Raw genomic sequence first — 14,298 nt, 5'->3', positions numbered from 1 at the left:
TTTTGCCAGTTGCTTGAATTCTAGATAACAGGGGTTTTACTGGAATTCTGAATTTTTTTTTTCATTTTTGATTTGGCACAGAGGTGTGCTCTTTTCTATTTCTACTCTATAAGATCCACTGAGATGTGCCTCATTTGGTGTCACACAAAATGCTGACTCCTTTGTCAAGCAATGCAGTCCTTTATCCTGGAGAAACTGCAAAGTGCAAACTGGGATCAAACTGGCCCTCAAGTGAACCATAACTTGTGCAGTGACAATATGAAAATAAAGAGAAGTGTTTCATGTCTATCTTAATCAATATTTATTTTTCAACCAACAGCATTCAGACTGTTTCATGGAGTTTGACAGCCTAGAAACAGACCCTATAGCCCAACTTGTCCATGTTGACCAAGTTAATCCCATTTATCTGCATCCACTCTGTGTCTTTTATCCTTTTCTATCCAAGTTTCCCTTCTAAATGTGTTTTGAACATTACAATTTAGGGTGGCGGGGTTAGCGCAATGCTATTACAGTGTCAGTTTGAATCCAACACTGTCTGCAAAGATTTATTTTATTTTCTCCCCATGTCTGCATGGGTTTCCTCTGGGTGCTCCGGTTTCCTCCCACCTTCCAAAATGTACAAGAAATGCTGGTGGAACTCAGTTGGTCTTGCAGCATACGTAAGAGGTAAAGATGCAAAATATCAATGATGTGTTGGGTCTGAGCCCTTCTGCAAGGTGTAGAACAAAACAGCCTATCTAAACATGGAACATTACAGTACAGGCACTTTAGCCCACAATGTGGTGCTGACCTATATAATCCCACTCCACAATAATCTAATCCTTCCCTACCTCATGCCCATAACCCTCTTTTTTTTTCTTACATCTATATGCCTATTGAGTCTCTTTAATCTCCCTATTGTACCAGCCTCCACCATCACCTCTGACAATGCATTCAAGGCTCCCACCACTCTTAGTGTAAAAAAAACCCTATCTTTGACATCTCCCCCCAAACTTTCCTCCACTCTCCTTAAGCAGATGTCCTCTGGTATTTGTTATTGTCACTTTGGAAAGAAAATGTGCTGACTGACCACCCAAGGTATGCACCTCACAATCATATGTACATGTATTGAATCACCTCTCATCCTTCATCGCTCCAAAGTGAAAAGCCCTGGCTCTTAATTGTGCTGCAGAAGGCATGCTCTCCAGTCAAAGCAACATCCTGGCAAATTTCTAGACCCTCACTAAAGCTTCAACATCCTTTCTGTACTGAATTGACCAGAGCTGAATACAATATTCCATTTGGTCTAACCAGAATGCCATAGAGGTGCAACTTTTCCTTGCTTCACTTGAAGTTAATCCCCTGACCAATGAAGGCCAGGACACCATAAGCCTGCGGGAGATGTGTTAAACCACATATAAGGTACAAACGGTGGCAGGATGGTGGGGCAGGGCTGTTCTGGATATCAGGCATGTTTCAAGTATTTGGACTTCGGGTTTAACCTCCTCCAAATCTCAACCAAATTTAACTCTTTCATCACTGTTAACAATTGCTTTGTCAACTTCATTTTACCTACTGATTTTGGAGATTTGTCCAACAAAGGATCCAGACAGCAATTAAAATCACCACCTACCAATACATTATCATAAGATTGGCTTAAATTTAAAAAAGCTTCCATCATAAAAGAATCACCATCCACATTAGGGGGATAAACATTCATCAAGGTCCAGGTCTCAGAAAAAAAATTACAATTAACAACTAACAATCTGCCAACTGCTTCAAAAACCGAATCCAATGCAAAAGATAATTTTTTATGAATCAAAATTGTGACACCTTTCACTTTTGAACTAAATGACGAAGCAATCACATCACTTCAACTTCTGATGTTCTTTTTCTGTTAAATGTGTCTCCTGTAAAAAAGCAATATTAACTTTCAACTTACGCTAACAATATACACTAACACCCTTTTCCTTTTAATCGGATTATTAAGCCCGTTTACATTAAAAGTAGTAAAATTTAAATTAGCCGTAACAATTTATATCTTCTTCAATGGTGAAACACCTCACACGGCGTACAATCTATAAAAATAACAAAAACAAAAAACTCAAAGCAAAAAAGTTAATAAAAAGAAAATACAAATGTTAATAAAATACCCCATAATAATAAAAAAACCCCAAAGAACACTACAACAATATAAGCGTAGTGTCCCCTCAATTATGCAAGGGTATCCAAAGCCACAAGTGGCCGACAACTTCGGAAGTTGATTTATAAATTGTGTATGTGTGCCCAAAGTGCCCTCCTTCAAAGTATATGCAGTCAGATTTAAATTCAAGCAAACACAAGTTTATGCTTTTTCATATTTCTCATTGCTAAATTGCTTCAGGGGTGAATGGTCACTAGGGTCTGTGTTAATAAGTGCATTATAATCTTGATATGATGAGGAAGAAATATCTTTTAGGATACTCCATTCGGAGAAGACCAATAAAATTGCTCATGTGCCTGAGTGTTTGCTTAAACTGGGTTTACAGCTGTAGTAGATGACAGAGAATAGAATTCAACCAACAAAACTGTTGTCTACTGGGGGCTCTTTCACGCAATCTTGATTCTTGAGCATTCTAGGAATGTGACAGCTCTCCTGCTTGTTGTGACAGAGAAGGAACAAGAGGGCCAAGGGCAGCATCATTAATGCATAAAATAGATCTTCATGATGTTAGTGAGGGAGAATTTTACCCAACTGCCTGTGAACAGGAGTTTTACATTATCACCAGAGAAACCAGGGTCAATTTAGAGATACCAATTAGTACAGGTGTATCTACCTCAGAAATTAGTATTCAACAGGGTACGTATAAATCCTTTCGACCAAAAATAATGAGCAGTTGACTCTGCAGAGGAATAATATCAATTCGTGCAATTGTTGATTCATCCTCTCTCACCTATTGAATTTGAGGATGTAATTTGGAATATGTTAAATTGAATGGAACAATTTGGAATGTGTAGCTTGTGTTCTCTGAATAGCAGCTAAGAGAGAATAACACATTTCCAAATTTTCTTCTTTGTTCTCTCAGTTCTCAAAGATGGGCCAATGTTCTGTCATCACCAACAGCTCATGTCACTTCGATCAGATGTGCCAGCAAACAAATCAGTTTCAGGGGCCTCATCATTCACGCTAATCCTATCCTCACTCAACCCCAACGTATGAGCACATTCCAGACATTGGATTGGCTCAGATCAGCCATCTCGGCACAGTGCAGGGAGTTGATGCCAACTCTTAGCTGTGACAAATCCTGGAAGTTTATATCTATAATCATGAGAGCTCTGGGATTGATGAAGTGGCACCAACATTTGATGACTTGGCAGCATTAGTTGTTTCTCCCAAAACTAAACAATGATTTATTTGGCACCTCTGAAGACTGCTTTGCCTTGTGATTCCAATGACTCTAAAGAGATTTGGTTCATCCACCATAAAACACGGCAGTGCTTATTGAAGCCCTTCATTGGAAATGAAGATTCTGAAACCAGGTTTTCTACTGAAATTGTTGGAAGTTGGAAAATGAAAGATGGAGAACGCTGAGCATTACTGTATAATACTTCTCCATTCTTGTTAAAGTAAGCGAGGCAAAATGTGTTGTTGCACCATTTTAAGAAGACATGCATTTCTATAGCATCTTCACAGCCTCAGCCCCCACCCACCACCACCACCCCCACCCCCATCTCCCAGTTGCGTCTTCCGGCTCATGTAGCATTTCTAAAGTGTCGGATAGGTTCTAATGCTGAGAGAAACCAGGCACTTTGGGCAAATTAAAAAGCAACAATATGATAATGATTATGTATTTTTTAAAATAGTGTTGGTAGAGGGATAATGTTTGAGACACAATACCATTTCTCTTCAAAAATACTCCTGAGGAATCTTTTACTTCTGACTGAAGGAGGAGATTGGCTCTAAGTAATGATAATGAGTTTATTGTTATATACACAAGTGCAATGTACATATGTACTGAAGTTATTATAAAGTGACAAGAAATAGATGAGATATTCACAGTTATCGTACTGCAAGAAAGTGAATTGCAATAGTGATTAGTGCAGTGGTTTACAAGCTAAATAGTCACTTAAAAAACTATAAATCATACATTAAATTATCCCAATACAGAACAAGATAATAAATATTCACAGTTACAGTAAGTTTAGGAAAAAGTGATGTCTCAGTCATGTAGACAGATCATTTTGTGGTGGCAGAGTAATTTCTGATTAGGGTAGTACAGGATGGTTAAAGAGCCTGATAATCATTGTGGGGGGAGGGGGGAACTGTTCTTTAACCTGGAGAAGCTGGACTTGAGGCCTCTGTTCCTTTTCCCCAAAGGTAGCAGTGAGAGGAGTTATGTGAGAGGAAAGAAAAAGGTTAAGAACCACTGTTGGAAAAATGCTTGAAGCTGTCATTAAAGATGAAATAGTGAAACTTTTGGAACGTAAGGGTTCAATCAGGCAGACGCAGCATGGTTTTAGAAAGGGAAGATCTTGTTTGACAAACTTGCTAGGATTCTTTGAGGATATAATGGGTGCGGTGGATAGAGGGGAACAGGGTGATGTTGTATATTTGGATTTCCAGAAAGCGTTTGATAAGGTGCCGCACAAGAGACTTCTCAGTAAGTTACAGGAAAGTGGAGTCTGGTGAAGTCTATTGGCCTGGATTGAAAATTGGTTGTCTGACAGGAGGCAGAGAGTCAGGATAAGTGGGAGTTTTTCAGGTTGGCAGAGAGTGGTAAGTGGGGTGCCACAGGGGTCGGTGCTAGGCCCACAACTGTTCATCATTTACATTGATGACTTGGAGGAGGGGATAAAATGTGGTGTAGCCAAGTTTGCAGATGACACCAAATTGAGTGGAAGAGCAAATTGTAATGAGGATGTGGAGAGTCTGCAGAGGGATACATTTAAGCTGGATGAGTGGGAAAAGGTCTGGCAGATGGAGTACAATGTTAGTAAGTGTGAGGTTATCCATTTTGGCAAGAAAAGTAAAAGAGCTGAATATTATTTAAAAGGTGAAAAACTACAGCATGCTGTTGTGCAGAGGGTCTTGGGAGGGCTTGTGCATGAATCGCAAAAAGTTAGGTTGCAGGTGCAGCAGGTTATTAAGAAGGCAAATGGAATGTTGGCCTTCATCGCTAGAGGAATTGAATTCAGGAGTAGGGAGGTCATGTTGCAACTGTATAAGGTACTGGTGAGACCTCACCTGGAGTACTGTGTCCAGTTCTGGTCTCCATATTTGAGGAAGGATATACTGGCTTTGGAGATGGTCCAGAGGAGGTTTACTAGGTTGATCCCTGGGATGAAGGGGTTGACATGATGAAAGATTAAATCGTCTAGGATTGTATTCGCTTGAGTTCAGAAGAATGAGAGGAGATCTTATAGAAACATATAGGATTATGAAGGGTATGGATAGGATAGATATAGGAAGGTTTTTTGAGCTGGACAGGGAAACTAAAACAAGAGGACACAGTCTCAAGATTTGGGGGGAAGTAGATTTAGGACAGAGATGAGGAAAAATAGTTTTTCCCAGAGAGTAGTGAATGTTTGGAATTCTCTATCCAGGGAAGTGGTTGAGGCTGCTTCATTAAACATATTTAAAATTCAGTTAAGTAAATTTTTACATGATAGAGGAATTAGGGGATATGAGGAGAAGGCAGGTAGGTGGAGTTAGGTCATAAATTAGATCAGCCATGATCGTATTGAATGGCGGAGCAGGATCGATGGGCCATTTTTGGCCTACTCCTGTTCCTACTTCCTATGTTCCTATGTATGATTTGTATGTTGGATTTATATGTTAAACTCAGTAAAAATATTTTTTTAAAAAATGAGAGATCTACCCATTTGAAAAAATATTAAATTAATAAAATATATTTTAAAGAATTCTAGAAACACCAATTGCTATTTCACTTGAATTCAATCTCTGTAGAAAGAAATCATCAAATAACTTACAAGTGATTGATTCCCTTGTATGAAATTAAATGGGGCTCTTGTTCCTGAATGGGTTAAGATGTGCATCATTTGGTTCATTCATTGCTGTAACAAATGAGTGCTGAATGATGATTGACATCACAACTTGCTCACTCAACAAACCTCTGACAACAGTTAACATCGTGCACCCTACTGCCCTTTTAAAAATGATCAGTAATGATCCACAAGGATCATTCGCCTTGAGCGCACCATGTTGGGAATAAAATAGAATCTGCCTCCCAAACCATAATGTAAGCTGAGCAAAATTTCAACTCAGTGGTAATTTATTGACTTCCTAACTTGACTTCCTTTGTTGGAGAACGTATTGTTAGAATGCACATTATTCTGTAAAGAACCACTGTGCACTGCTGCTTTGAGGAAGTTATTCTAATGCTTAGAATGGATGTTTACCTCTTCAACCAACTTGTTCCAACACATTTCTCTGCTATTCTCTACACCTTGCAAATTCTGTTTTGAAACTTTGCTGGGTTCTCAATTGCTGTTTTAATGTCCATTATATATCCATGTTCTTGTGAACATTTATGTCTTCCAATATTTTTGTTTGTGCAGTGACAATTCTCATGAAAAAATTTGCTTTGTTCTTTTATTTCACATTTTTTTATGTCTTGATGCAAAAGGTTTGCCGTGGAACCCTGTGTCCCACAAAAGACTGAGAACAAAAATGGACACTATTCTCCTCCAAGCAGGGTCTCCACTCTCACCTTGTTCTTGGGAGGCTGTGGCTGCAATAAAGAAAGATTACAGTAATTATTGCTGCCTTCTTGATAGCCTCATCCTGATCCAATCTGCTTGCATTTCCTGACATGTTTATCCCGTTATCTTTAAAGTATTGCTCAGTTTCCTTAGAAACCAATTGAAAATACACTGTTCAGCTGCATTGAGATTGTACTTCAGATGGTAAATGAAAAGAATGATTTAGATCAGGGGTTTGAAGCAGCTGTGGAATTCATGCAGATCAAATTTACTTACTTAATCAACATTTACTTTGGTTGTAATGTGTGAACATAAAGAGTTTGGATGGGAGTGAGGGACAGAGTGTTAATTAAAACACGAGGTGACAAGGGGTCATCATCTATTGATAATGAACATAAGAAATAAGAGCAGGAGTCGGCCATCCGGCCCATTGAGCCCGCTCCACCATTCAGTCTGATCGTGGCTGATCTGATGTAGGCTCATCTCCACTTACCTGCCTTTTCCCCATATCCCGTAATTCCCCATCTATGTAAAAATCTATCCGTCCTTGTTTTAAATATATTTACGGAGTAGCCTTCACTGCTTCAATGAGCAGAGAATTCCACACCATTCTCTGGGAAAACCAGTTCCTCCTCATCTCTGTCCTAAATCTACTACCTTGAATCTTGAGGCTACGTCCCCTAGTTCTAGTCTCTCCACCAATGGAAACTTTTTATCCATGCCTTTCATATATATTTCTATAAGATTCTCTCTCATGAATATAAATTCCAGCGAGTTCAGTTCCAGATGACCCGATCTCTCTTCATAGGCTAACTCTGGGATCAACTGCATCGCCTCCAAAGCCAGTATATCCTTCATCAAGTAAGGAGACCGGAACTGCATGTAGTTCTCCAGATGTGGCCTCACCAGTACCTTGTTCATGGACAGCATAACCTCCCTGCTCCTAAATTAAATCCCTCTAGCAAGGAAGGCCAACATCCCATTTGCCTTCTTGATAGCCTCCTGCACCTGCAAACCAATCTTTTGCAATTCATGTACAAGCACTCCCATCCTTCTGTACAGCAAGCAGCATGCTGCAATCGGTTACCATTGAAATAATAATCCGATCTTCCATTTTGAGTTTATTGTTAAATTTTTTTTACAATCTATTTATGCCCAGAATTATTGCTGCAGCTGAACAAGTACTGATAAAGAAAATCTGTAATAGTGAACTTACTGAATTAAATAAAGTGGCAAGAAATAGATGAGATAGGTAATACATATTTACAGTTATCGTACTGCAAGAAAGTGAATTGCAATAGTGATTAGTGCAGTGATTTACAAGCTTAAGGTCCTTTGTTTTCAAAAAGGCTTGCATACCCATTAATGGATTAGTACATATTATTCAATTACATACATAAAATGCTGCCTTAGAAAGGTAATTAAATTCTTCACATAGGAAACTCCATTGGGCATTAGTGCTTTCTTAACACCATATCAGATGGTGCAATTGTAACAGATCATCTGTTAAAGTGTTGAATTGCTCAACATTCAGATGCAAAACACAATTCAGTCTTTAATTTTAACTGGCTGTAGTACAGAATAATTTGAACGAGAATCAAGCATAGCAGGCCAACTAAGGCGATTAGCTGGCAATTATTGCAAATAATTTTTCGTATTGTTTTGACTTCACCATTCTTTTGTTTTGGTAGGTTGAATCAGATTTCTGGATAAATTTTCTACGTAACTGCAACAACTGCTCAAAGAAATTTATAATTTTTTAAATGATATGTTTAGAAACTTTATCTTGTATCAAATAGGGATGTGTCCTTGGGATTTCTTAGCTTTAGAACAATATAAAGTAGCCAGTTTGCCTCAAACCAGTCCCCAATGATAGAACTAAACCCCAGTTTGAGGATTTTTCTGACGTTTTGTGTGGTATAATTAGGCAATAATTTCTCAAGAGATTGAAGAATGAGACAGCGAGAGGCCTCTGTTTCTCTCTGATCTGGAATCTAAGATGACCAGACCCATGATTCAGACTGTCAGGCGCAACTACGATGACCAAGGTTCAATCCTTACCTCTGCGTGCCTGGAGTTTGTACTTTCTCCAAGTGGGTACGTGTGCTCCTCCAATATTGTGTGGGTTGGTCGAATCATTTGGTAAATTATTACCCTGAGTGTGGAGTTGAACGGCAGAATCTGGGGAGAGGGGGGAGTTGACAGCAATGTGAGGAGAATAAAATGAGATTAGTGCAAACGGGCGCTTGAAGGTTGGCTGTAGGGCTGAGTTCTATACTGTGTGATGCTGCTAATGTCATGAGACAGCAAAACTAAACCGCTTTCTACAGAGTTGTGAATAAATGCAAGTACAGAAAGCTAAATTCTGATAAATGCCTTCCATCTGAAATGCGAAGCAAGCTTCCTTCTTTACAAATAGTAACTAATAGTTTTTCTATTGTTAATATATACATCATGTCCTACATCTCTCTATCCCTCCTGCTAAATTATTTGAAATATCAGATACTATAATGCAGATATACTACCTTCAACATCTTCTTTGGCTTGGCTTCGCGGACGAAGATTTAAGGAGGGGGTAAATGTCCACGTCAGCTGCAGGCTTGTTTGTGGCCAACAAGTCCAATGTGGGACAGGCAGACACAGTTGCAGCGGTTGCAAGGGAAAATTGGTGGGTTGGGGTTGGGTGTTGGGTTTTTCCTCCTTTGTCTTTTGTCAGTGAGGTGGGCTCTGCGGTCTTCTTCAAAGGAGGTTGCTGCCCGCCGAACTGTGAGGCGCCAAGATGTACGGTTTGAGGCGATATCAGCCTCAATGTGGCAGGCACCAAGAGATTTCTTTAGGCAGTCCTTGTACCTCTTCTTTGGTGCACCTCTGTCACGGTGGCCAGAGGAGAGCTCGCCATATAACACGATCTTGGGAAGGCGATGGTCCTCCATTCTGGAGACGTGACCCACCCAGCGCAGCTGGATCTTCAGCAGCGTGGACTCGATGCTGTCGGCCTCTGCCATCTCGAGTACTTCGATGTTAGGGATGAAGGCGCTCCAATGAATGTTGAGGATGGAGCGGAGACAACGCTGGTGGAAGCGTTCTAGGAGCCGTAGGTGATGCCGGTAGAGGACCCATGATTCGGAGCCGAACAGGAGTGTGGGTATGACAACGGCTCTGTATACGCTTATCTTTGTGAGGTTTTTCAGTTGGTTGTTTTTCCAGACTCTTTTGTGTAGTCTTCCAAAGGCGCTATTTGCCTTGGCGAGTCTGTTGTCTATCAACATACTGTTGATACATATATACAAGTTGGTAAAATAAAAACACATGGCATGCCTTATTTTTATTTTCTAAACTATGTAAGGCCACAACCATTAAAGATGACCAGAACATAGAAGGAAAATATCGTGGGTTTTGTACATCTGTCATAAACACTGGTGGTATTGGAAATATTAATCAAGTCACACTGGATCTATGGAGAGAAAAACTGCATCCCAGTAAATCAGCCATTCAGTGTCCTGGGATAGGAATGGGGGTTTAGTCTTTCACACTAGATTATTCCTAACAAGGACACTGAACGCTTTCACACTTGCAAGGGTTTATCCCCAGCGTTTGGTCTGTTCTACCTTCAATCGGAAGTGCCTGCAATGTTGCTACCCATTTCACACTTGCCTGATCTCAATGCCGGCATCTGCAGACACCGGGGATTGTACTAGGGGTCGAGTCTGGCAATCCCCGGCGTGAGATGACATCATCTTATGCCAGCGTTGAGCAGATTTTGCTTTCACACTTGCCACTTTAAAGGGCGATTGGCATTCGATTCCTGGCATCACTGGCAAGTGTGAAAGGGGATAGAGTTAACATTTCAGTTCAGTGGGTTTTTATCAGAACTTGGATATGTTGAAAGCAACTCAGTAAGATGCTGAGAAGGTGGCCCAGGAAGGAACTGAGCAAAATTGAAGTTTGTGAGAGGAAGGAAAGCAAGAAAGGTTAAAGGACAAATGGGGTGATAGGGCAGGGTAAAAAGCGTCGAGTGGTGTAAATGTGAAAAGCACAAGAATCAATTAGTGAGGCAATTACAGAAATCGTCTGACTTGTATTTTCACTGAAGTCAACATAGAAGTGTAGTCAATAGTGAACATTTGGACTATACACAAGATTTTCTTCAGTGCTTAGTTGAAATAATCCACTGCTGTAAACCAAAAATGTTTGTTACTGTATAAATTCATCTCCAACCAAAGGTATAACGATAAGCTTACGTTCCAAATAATCTTGTATTCATGGCACGAACAGTGTTGATTATTTCACAAGGTGTTTTAATATGTATCTGCATAGGGGTACCTGCATTAGGACTCGATGGTTTCCAATCATTTAAAATGTAACGTGTTGTTTAGTGTTGGCTGGCTGACAGTTCAATGTTTTGGTTTGGCAGGAGTCAAAACCCAGAGATGGCAATGCCTGCAGAGATGACCAACATGCATTAAATGTACGAGCTTCGAAAGCAAGGGCCATTGTTCCGCATACAATGCTTCACATCTGTTTACAGCTCAAAATAAGTGCTTCTAACATGCCTTCCTGTGACTATTGTACATGAACATTTTGGTCATCCTGCATTTTAGAGAACACCCAAGTGGTATATTTAAAAATGGACTTCTGATTCAATTCTGTGGAACTTCTGATGTGCAAAGTCCATGTATGTGTTGAAAGCAGTCATCATTTTTTTAATCACAGTGCATGCAGGAACACAGTACCTGCAGGTTAAATGCTTGAATAAGAATTTTCTTGCTAGATGGAACTTAACAAGGTGCCTCATTTTCCTTGATTGCATGCATTGCACACAGATTTCTCACCAAGTTCTGTACAGAAGCCATTGTTCGTGCTGAATGCTGATATTCAAGATTATTTTACTGTCATGTAATAAAACAGAAAATATGATATTACAAGAAATTTTCTTTAGTTTACCATAAGGCAGGCAAAGATTTGCTATCAGCAAAAGTTGCCCAGTGCCCCTTACTGCCAGAGAAAGAGAAGCAAAAGAGAGTTCCCACCCCCCAGAGTCACCGAATATCCATGGCTTTGCCTCCAGCACCCGCAGCCTCAGCATCCACACAGCCTTCCGTCCAATCCCTCAACAACAAGAGGTCCAGATGCTCACCTCCAACATGATCAGGAAGCCTCCAGCATCCCGGCTCTGAAAATTGGTACTCCTTCAGCCAGTCTCCAGTAATCCACAGCTTGGCACGAGTGGGTTGACCACGAGTCACCAACAGCCTGCTGCCTGTGTGTTATTCAGCCTCAGAGCCCCTCGCTGGTCCACTGCCAAGATATGTTCCCCTTTTAATCACTCAAGTGGTTGTTGTCCATATGTGAGCTTTGGCAGTGATTGTTGGCAGTCTATTTAATGGTAGCACTCAGGACGCGTGCTTAGCCCACTGTTCTACTCATACACCCATGACTGAGTGTTCAGGCTCAATTCAAATGTGATCTACAAGGCTACTGATGACACCACAGTTGTCAACAGCATCACAAACGGCAATGAGGAAGTGTTCAGGAGGGAGATAGATCAGCTCGTTGAGTGGTGTCACAACAACCACCTTGTACACAATGTTAGCAAAACCAAGGAGGTGATTGTGGACTTCAGGAGGCAGTTGGGGAACATGACCCAGTCCTCAACGAGGGCTCAGTAGTGGAGAGCTTCAAGAACTTCAAATGCCTGGGTGTCAGCATCTCAGAGGATCTGTCCTGGAGCCTCCATGTTGATGCAATCACAAAGAAGGCCCGCCAGCTATACTTTGTGAGGTGACTGAGGAGATTCGATATGTCATTGAAGACTCTCAAAAACTTATATGGGTGTACTGCAGAGAGCATCCTGGCGGGTTGCATCACTGTCTGATGTGGGGGCGCCAAATCTCAAGACAAGGCAAAACTCAAGAGTGTTGTTAACTTGGTCTGTGATATCATAGGCACCAGACTCCACTCTATCAAGGACATCCACATGAGGAGGGGGGTCTTAAAAAGACCCCCATCACTTTCTTCACTCTCCTACCATCGGGAAAAAGGTACAGGAGCCTAAGGACAGGCACTCAGCAGCATAAGGACAGCTTCTTCCCCACTGTAATCAGATTCCTGGATAATCAATGAACCAAAGACTCTGGCTTACTTTTTGTACACTATCATTTTTTAAAAATATATTGTTGTAAGGTGGTTATAATATGAATGTTTGCTCTATGTCGCTGCTGCAATTCACCGAATTTGGTGACTTGTTCATAACAATAAATTCTAATTCTGAGTTGCAATCTATTCTTCCTCCCTATTATACATGAGCCTGAACATTCACAGCTACACTCATTTATCGACATCCTGACTTGAGCTGGTGAGGTGATGTGAGGGACAGGGAAATTGAGATTGAAGCCTCATTGCCTGCAGTTTGGGAGCCCAGGTAAGCACCTCAGAGCTCATTGGAGATTTTATGCTCAAGGTAAGGCTGCTGTGAAACTAATAGCAACTCTCAGCTAAGGGGCATGTGCAAAAAAGAGAGGGAAGGGTTAAGGAAAGAAACAATGGGTCTCTTGATGAAAGTCAGTCCACTCACAATGAGGCTGTTGTCCATGTGAAATAGGAGAGGAAGGATTTGTGTAAGGGAAATGGTAGTAGGATTGGTATATAATTATTTTTATTTATTAATTGGGACATTGTGAGAAGAAGATTGTTGTGAAATTTAAAATCAAAGGTTGTACTCAAAAATTCCAATTTGTGTTAGTACAAGATGGAATGTGCAGTGAATAACTTGTAAACTCAAGAGTTATGCAACTGGACATGTTACGATGAATTATGAACAGACGTTCCAGGTGTTAAAAACTGAGTGCAAATGCATCCAATTTCTAAGTTTTCACATCTTGCTCTACCGAACCCACACAGCACTGACCAAAGCCCTCCCTTGTCGTACATATTGCTGTGCTCTATTGGTGTATTGGGACTGTGGCATCTTATGCACACATCATTTAGCAAAGGTTCTGCCTTCTGCTTCCATTTTTTTTCCCCAGGCGCACAGCCCGATAACAGCCTTTTCTGGCCCAAATATCCCAATAAACCTACATCCTCCGTAAAATTCTTGAAGGATAGGAGGAAGCTAGAGCACCCAGATGAAACCCAGGTAGAACTCAATACAGTCAGTGTCGGATTCGAACCCAGGCACAGGCGCTAACCAGGTATGCTAACTGCTAAATGGTCATTTCAATTTGATGGTTTTTCCCATAATCTAGCTTTCACTACCAAAATTCTGCATATGGCGGCACGGTTGGCGTGGCGGTTAGCACAATATGGTTATAGCACCAGCGATTGGGACCGGGGTTTGAATCCCACACTGTCTGTAGGGAGTGTTGTACATTCGCCCCATGTCTGCGTGGGATTTCCCTGGGGGCTTTGATTTCCTCCCACCATTCTAAACAACTCGCCGTAATTAGGCATCACATGCTCAGGGGCTGAAAGGGCTTGTTATGGTGCTGTATGTCTAAACCTAAAAATCTTTAAGGTATAAAAATGGATAGAGGTAGAATTACTGTAAATAGGTGGTGGATGGCCAATACGGACTGGATGACCTTGTTCCTCTGCTGTATGGCTCCAAGAGAAAGGAAG

At 40.9% G+C, this 14,298-nt stretch overlaps 2 long non-coding RNA genes across 4 annotated transcripts in view; one reads left to right on the top strand and one right to left on the bottom strand.

Moving 5' to 3' along the window:
• The window catches only part of LOC138747311 (uncharacterized), a 291,147-nt gene that overhangs the window by 36,346 nt on the left and 240,503 nt on the right, over nucleotides 1–14,298 (top strand). The gene's annotated exons all lie outside the window — the stretch shown is intronic.
• On the bottom strand, nucleotides 10,740–12,143 carry LOC138747310 (uncharacterized). Its single transcript, XR_011347425.1, has 2 exons — nucleotides 11,819–12,143; nucleotides 10,740–11,570 (listed from the first exon to the last, which is right to left on the bottom strand). It is a non-coding gene; the product is annotated as an uncharacterized lncRNA (long non-coding RNA).

Source organism: Narcine bancroftii, chromosome 12, assembly GCF_036971445.1.
Source record: "Narcine bancroftii isolate sNarBan1 chromosome 12, sNarBan1.hap1, whole genome shotgun sequence".
In the NCBI taxonomy this organism is placed as follows: domain Eukaryota; kingdom Metazoa; phylum Chordata; class Chondrichthyes; order Torpediniformes; family Narcinidae; genus Narcine; species Narcine bancroftii.
Note: the sequence above shows the minus strand (reverse complement) of the source record. Positions and strands in the feature narration are given on the sequence as shown.